Below are 7,788 nucleotides of genomic sequence, written 5' to 3'. Positions count from 1 at the left end.
TCCCATGTTGCCATGGTTACCGAAGCCATTGCATGGGCTTTATTACAGCACTATTCACAAATATCTGGAGGGCTCAATTTTCTTTAAATGTTTCTCTTTTTTTTTTTAGAGAGAGAGAGAGACTGTATGCAAGTGGGGAAGGGACAGAGAGAGGGGAGGAGGATCCGAAGTGGGTTCTGCACCGACAGCAACAAGCCCAATGTGGAGCTTGAACGTACGAACTGTGAGATCACGACCTGAGCTGAGGTCGGACGCTTAACCGACTGAGCCACCCGGGCGCCCCCTTCATATATTTCTGAACTGTGTGATATGCAGAAGATATAATTCCTCTTCTTTGGGGCACAGGTCCTCTCTTTTTTTTTCCCTCAGGATTTCTTTTCTTAACTTTTCTTAACTAATACACAGTGTTGCATTAGTTCCGGGTGTACAGTGTAGTGATTCAACAGTCACGTACGTGGTCCCGTGCTTGTCACAAGTGCCCTCCTTCATCCCCATCACTTGTTTCGTCCATCTCTCCACACGCCTCCCCTCTGATAACCACCCGTTTATTCTCTATAGCTAAGAGTCTCTTTCTTGGTTTGTCTCTCTCTTTTTGTTTCCTTTGCTCATTTTTTCTGCTTCTTAAATTCCACATAGGAGTGAAACCATATGGTGTTTGTCTTCCTCTGACTGACTTTGCTAAGCATTATACTTTCTAGATCCATCCATGTAGTTAAAAATGGCAAGATTTCATTCTTTTTTTTTATGGCTGAATAATGTTCCGTTATACATATATCCTTTTATCCATTCATCCATGCTGCTATAAACCCAGGGGTGCGTGTATCCCTTTGACGTAGTATTTTTGTATTTTACTTCCATACTCTTTTCCAGAGTGGCTGCGCCAGTTTGCATTCCCACCAACAGTGCATGAGCGTTCCTTTTTCTCTGCATCCTCGCCAACACTTGTTGTTTCTTGTGTTTTCGATTTTAGCCATTCTGACAGGTGTGAAGCGACATCACAGGGTAGTTTTGAGGTGCATTTCCCTGATGATGAGAGATGTTGAGCATCTTTTCATGTATATGTGGTCCATCTGGATGTCTTCCTTAGAGAAATGTCTGTTCATTTCTTCTGCCTATTTTTAAATATCGGATTATTTGTTTCGGGGGTGCTGAGTTGTAGAAGTTCTTTATATACTTTGGATACTAACCCTTTTCGGATATGTCATCTGCAACCATGTCCTCTTTCAACGTGGGGTAAACAGCTCCCTTTGCAGGTATGTTGGCTAATTGCCTGCTTGTCTTTAATCTTACAACATTTAAAATTACACAGGCAGACTTTTATATTTCGGCGTTTCCCATTTTGCGTAAGCCAAGGACTCAGGAAAGCGGAGTTCTCTGGCCAGATCTGCCCTGCCTCCCGTTTTTATAAATAAAGTTTTCTTGGACACAGATGTGCCCATTTGTTTATGTATTGTCTACTGCTGTTTTTGTGCTAAGTCAATAGTAGACTTGACTAGTTGCAAAGGGGCCCCGTGACCCACAAAGCAGAAAATATTTACTATCTGGCCCTTTACAGGAAAATCTTGCTGATCTGTCTTAAGGCAGGTTCCCCTTTATAATTTCTGGCTCAAGTATCTACTTCGCTGATCTCAGGTTTTAAAAATTTCCTTAAAGTCTTGAGTCTATGATTATGTCCATCTAGATTTTCCATCACAAACATGAACTCAAGTAACAATAACACTCACCGCTAAAATTTATTGAGTACTAATACTATGTACTAAGTGTATCAATATATCCACTTTCCGCGACCACGCTATGAAGTAGGTATGATCCTCGCCTTACAAAGAGGGAAAACCAGAGTCAAGGCAGGGTAAAAGAACATGGTTGGTAAGTAGTAGAAGCAGAATTTGGACCCAGGAGATGATGCTCCAGAATCTATGCCCTACCCATCGTGCTACCCTGCTTACCTGGTGTTCATTCTCCCCCAAAGCTGGCCTCTCCCTTCTATTCCCAGCCAGTCCTTCCTTACTGGTTTAAGTCCCAAGTAGAAGACCCCCGTGTGGTTTCCTCTACCTTCTGGGAGATGAAGTCGCCAGCAGAGGAAGTCAAGAACTTACCCAGTTCCCTGTCTAGAAGGCTCCATGGTAGACAGCTGTCTAATGCTGCCCCCATCACTGCTCCACCGGCCCGCGGGCTGATTGGCCACCCGTGTTAAGAAACCATGTGCACATCTTGTGTACAACCTGGCAGGTTATGTGTTTAAGCTTCTATCTTTTTCTCCTTTTATTCAAACCATGAGCCGCTCCCTCCCACCTGCTGCTTCATTCGGGGAGAAGATTTCGTACGAGAGGGCAAGCTCCGTATGGGTGCCACTGAGCGTCTAACATATGTTCTACCCACCCTGGGCATGTTTTCTTTTCTTTTCTTTTCTTTTCTTTTTTTAATTTTTTTTAACGTTTATTTATTTTTGAGACAGAGAGAGACAGAGCATGAACGGGGGAGGGGCAGAGAGAGAGGGAGACACAGAATCGGAAGCAGGCTCCAGGCTCTGAGCCGTCAGCCCAGAGCCCGACGCGGGGCTCGAACTCACGGACCGTGAGATCGTGACCTGAGCCGAAGTCGGACGCTTAACCGACTGAGCCATCCAGGCGCCCCATGTTTTCTTTTAAATAAGATGCAGCCTTTCGCCCAGACCGAAGCAGAGAAAAAGCTCCGTACCGTTACAAGGGGAGCCAAAGAAAGCTTGAGACCCACAGAGGGGCTTTCCAACCCTTCGACCACGCGCCCAAGCTTTAAAGGAAGAACTTTAAAGCTCTTCAATTTAATTCGTAACTGACAATAAATCTGATTTATAGACAACTTGGCAGGAACCCATTAACACACAAAGCAAGATCTGCATAGACAAAGCTTTCTTCCACTATGGGATTTGAGCAAGGCAAGATTCCTAGAAGTAATAATGGTTGCATCAACCAGCATCTCCTGAGTAACCACTGTGTTCTAGGCACCGTGTTAAAAGCTTTTGCGGACCTAACCTCACTTAATCTACACCATTGTTCCACCATAATAGTCCACTGTCATTAAGGATGGGAAAACTGAAGTTGCAAGAAATGATAACCGTGCCGGCACCTACCTGCCTCCTCTCGCACAGGCGTTTGAGGAACACCCTCTACAGCCTGGACACGCTCTCCCGGCTTGCCCTTTGCACAACAGCCCTGATGAGCCGTGATTTATATTCCACACTTGTTCAGAACCAGCACACACATTCTCACCCCATTCTGCCCTGCGGTTTATTTGTTCTTCGCTCCTTTCTTAGCTATCTTGATAAAGCAACCCATGCCTTTCTGACAAATGCTAATGGATTCATCTGTCACTGCTTGTAGATAACAACGTCTTTCAATTTTGGCTGCTGCCTTCTGGGGCTCAGATGTAAAAGCGAGGGCACCAACCCCCCGGCAGCCAAGGGGGGCAGGCAGGTTCCGCGGGCAAGAACCTTGCAAGGCAGACGCTGGGGTTCGGGGAGTGTGCGATTCCGTGAGTGGGGGAGCTGAAGGAATGCGGGGGAATAGGTAGAAAGCTCCTTGCACGGTTAGAAGCTTAAGGCTGGTTCAAGGACAGGCTCTGCCACTCAAGACCATGACCTTGGGCAAGATGCGTGTGATGTTGAGCCGTCTGGCTCCTGGTTAGAAACCTTTGTGTGGTTTTTGAGGCCTGATCACAGACGGGGAATTGCAGTCAGACTCAGGTCCCTGGGGCCCCGTGCTTTTCTCATATTTGGTCCCCGGCCTGGAGCCTTCATTCCTGGGTCTCTTTACCCTAGGCCTTCCTTGGGTAGACAAGCTCTTCCTCAGAGCCCTGCCGGCAGAACCAGGGATGAAACCGTGACATTTCCCCACCCCCACTCGGCCCCCAGTACTTTTCCATCCCCAGTCTTCTTCTCCGTTCCCCCTCTGACCTCAGAGTCTGCAAAAAATGCTGGGGCCTTTTGTTGGGGTTCCCTCAGCAGTGAGACACTCACCGCCTGCTGTTCCGTGGGGAAGAACGGAACTGGGGGGGGGTCAGCGTTGGCTCCAGTTTGGGACCCCTGCTTACACCATCGCAGTGAGGAAACACTTCACTCTCGTTTTTGCCTCGTTACTTGAATCAGCCATTCAGACACCCGGCGACTCAGCTCATGACCGACGTGCCCTCGGCCTTTCTCGGGTGACGAGGGGAGACCTGGGCGAGCCTCTCACTGCAGCCATGTGTAGGAAGTGTCTGGCACGTGATGAGGACATAGCGGTAGTTGTCTGTTTTTTCCATATCTTCTCCAAGGCTTGATTCTAAGTCTCACATCCAGACTCGCGTGCAGGTGTGCACGCATGTGTGTATGCATGTGCACTATGCATGTGTGCATGCTTGTATGTGCGTGTGCCCTATGTGTGCATGCGCTGTGTGCGTGTGTGCATGTACACTGCGTGTGCATGCTGTGTGTGCATGTGTGCATTGCATGTTCACTGTGTGTGCATGTGCCTGAGTGCTGTGCGTGCATGCATGAGTGTGCCTCTGCACTGTGGGTGCATGCGTGCATGTGTGTGCCCTGTGTGTGCATGTGTGCAGTGTGTGTGCATGCTGTGTGTGCCCTGTGTGTGCATGTGTGCAGTGTGTGCATGCTGTGTGTGTACACTGTGTGCATGTGTGTGGATGTGTGCCTGCACATGTGTGCTGTGTGTGCATGTGTGTGCACGCTGTGTATGCACGTGTGCATTACATGTTCATTGTGTGTGCATGGGTGTGTACACTGTGTGTGCATGTGAGCATGTGCACGTGCTCTGTGTGTGCATGTGTGCAGTGTGTGTGCATACATGTGTGTGTGCATGTGTGCCTGTGCATGTGTGCTGTGTGTGCATTGCATGTTCACTGTGTGTGCATGTGAGCATGTGCATGTGCTCTGTGTGTGCATGTGTGCAGTGTGTGCGTGCATATGTGTGTATGCTGTGTGCATGTGTGTGCATGTGTGCCTGTGCATGTGTGCTGTGTGTGCATGTGTGCATTGCATGTTCACTGTGTGCATGTGCCTGAGTGCTGTGTGTGCATGCATGAGTGTGCCTCTGCACTGTGTGTGCATGCATGCATGCGTGTATACTGTGTGTGCACGTGTGTGCCCTGTGTGTGCATGTGAGCATGTGCATGTGCTCTGTGTGTGCATATGTGCAGTATGTGTGCACGCTGTGTGTGCCCTGTGTGTGCATGTGTGCCTGTGCATGTGTGCTGTGTGTGCATGCACAAGTGTGCCTCTGTGCTGTGTGTATATGTGTGCATGTGTGTATACTGTGTGTGCATGTGTGTGCCCTGTGTGTATGTGTGCCTGTGCACGTGCACTGTGTGTGCATGTGTGTGAAGGCGTGTGTGCACATATGTTTGCATGTGCACATTGTAATGAATTCAAGAGGGAGGGTGAGGGATATGACCGAGGGTGCAAAATCCAACGCAGCAGCCCCTTAGTCTGCAAACGCTCCCTCGCACCAACCTGGGAACTCTGCCTTTCTCTCTGCCATCTTCCTTTTCTCCCTGAAAGTGAAGAAAGTCTCCTGCTCAGAGGAGCAGAGCCCCCACCCTCCCCACGGCCCCTCCGGGAGCCTGGGAGTCACTGGGACGGACTGGGCTGGCACCACTGCCGGCTGGGAGAAAGCTCTAGCCGCTGGCTATTTAACGAGGAGGAAGCAGGACTGGGAACTCCCAGATAAATGGGATTGGTTCCATCTTTCGGTTTCGGGCAGCTTTTTATTTGAGACTCCAGAAATGGTGATTTTTTTTTTATTGTCCGTTAAACGTCTCCATCTGCTTTGTCACTGTGACCTCCAGTATGTCACTGGATAGAATAAAGACGTGTGCCTTCAGAAACCCTCCCAAGGGTTTCCAGGTGGCAGGAAGGAGAGGAAGTCTGTGGAGCTGTGGGACGAGGCCTGCCCGGGCTGGGGAGGGTGTGTGGCCACAGCTGGTAATCCAGAGAGAGGGCCTCTCCCAGCCCTGGGGGTTCACATCTGCACAGAAGTCTGGGTCCTGAGGGTGACAGGTAAGGGACGGAGGCAGGCGACTGAGGAGTGAGGAATCGTGAAGACGGGGCCCTCTGAGCTGATACCCTGCGTCGACCTCCTGAGTGGCTCTCACAATGCCAGGCCCCGGGCATTAACAGTGGGCATGACAATGTCCCCGCTCGCACGGAGTCCTCAGTCTACCCTCCCAATGGCCCCATGCAGTCCATTGCCTACACCCCCACCGCCCTGCTCTGGGGTCAGAACATGGCAGTCACCACTGTGGCTGGGCCCGACTTAGTCTGTCCTCTGACTGTCCCCACCTTGAGCCGGCTTGGGGGGGTGGGGTGGGCAATGCCTACTGCCTGGGGACCAGGGGCCCGAGTGCCTCTTCCACAGAGATGATGTCATGTCGGCTGGCAGGTGTCTGTACCTCTGGCACGTTCTCTCGTTGGGCACATGTTTGAGGGAGTACCAGGCACAGTACAGGTCTGAGGGGGGCCCCCGGGAACAAGACAGATGCGGTCTCGACTCCCCACACAAAAGGGCCTAGTGCAAAGGACAGGGCAGCAAGTAGTCGCCATAAAGAATGCTGCACGAGAGATCTCCGCCGGGAAAGGCAGAGTTCTACGGGACTAGACTTTACCTGGAAAATCAAGGAAGGCTTCTCTGAAGAAGTGACATTTAAACTGAAACGAGAGGAGTCCACCATAGCGGAGGCATCTTCCAGGCACGGGAACAGCTTGTATGAGGTTCTAATGGTGAGCGAACACGACGCTTTCCAGAAACTGGAAGGGGCCCCCTGGGGCTGGTGTGGGAGACAGGCAAGGGGGAAGAGGCGCCAGGTGCCAGGAGGGGCCTCAGAAGCCAAGGCCAAGGCTCGACTGCACTTCAAGGGCAGTGGGCACCCACTGAAGGGTTTCAACCACGAGAGACCCACGGTATTTCACCTATTAAAACAATGACCCTCCGGCACCCGGGTGGCTCAGTCGGTTAAGCGTCCGACTTCAGCTCAGGTCACCATCTCATGCTTCGTGAGTTCAAGCCCCGTATCCGATTGTCGACTGACAGCACGGAGCCTACTTTGGATCCTCTGTCTCCCTCTCTCTGTACCCCTCCTACACGAGCGCTCTCTCTCTCTCTCTCTCTCAAAAATAAATAAACACTAAAAAAATAAATAAATAAACAGATGCCCCTAGTCAGAGCATCAGAGACAAGAGATTCTAGTTAGGACACCAATGCCACGGTCCAGGCTAGAGGTCTGGCAGAAGACGCGGAGAGAGAGCCACAGGTCAGAGGCCCAGTCTGGGGTCCACCGGCAACACCTGATGCTCCAGTAAATGTCACAGGTAGGGGAGCAAAAGGGTTCCAAAATAGCTGCTAGGCTTCTGGCTTCAGCAGCTGGGAGGACGGTGGTGCTGTTTGCTAGAACCTATGTATTCGCCCAGACTGGCCTGGAGACCTCCATTACACCATCTGTATGCAAGACTGAACTCCAGGGCCCCAAACACCGATCTAACAGCGACTACCCAAACAGGGCCCATATAAAAATGGCGAATATCCTACATTTTTATCCTTTTAGTGACGTCAGGTATTTCCTTTTGTCGTTCGTCTTTTCTTTTCATTTTTTTATGTGTCTTTATTTATTTTGAGAAAGCACGTGTGCACGCAAGAGAGAGAGAGAGCGAAGAGGGGGGGCAGAGAGAGAGAGGGAGAGAGAGAATCCCAAGCAGTCTCCACACCTCCGCACAGTCGGCATGGCGCCCGATCTCCCAAACCGTGAGATCCATGACCTGAG

Source organism: Panthera onca, chromosome E1 (assembly GCF_046562875.1).
Source record: "Panthera onca isolate mPanOnc1 chromosome E1, mPanOnc1 haplotype 2, whole genome shotgun sequence".
Classification (NCBI taxonomy): Eukaryota; Metazoa; Chordata; class Mammalia; order Carnivora; family Felidae; genus Panthera; species Panthera onca.
Note: the sequence above shows the minus strand (reverse complement) of the source record.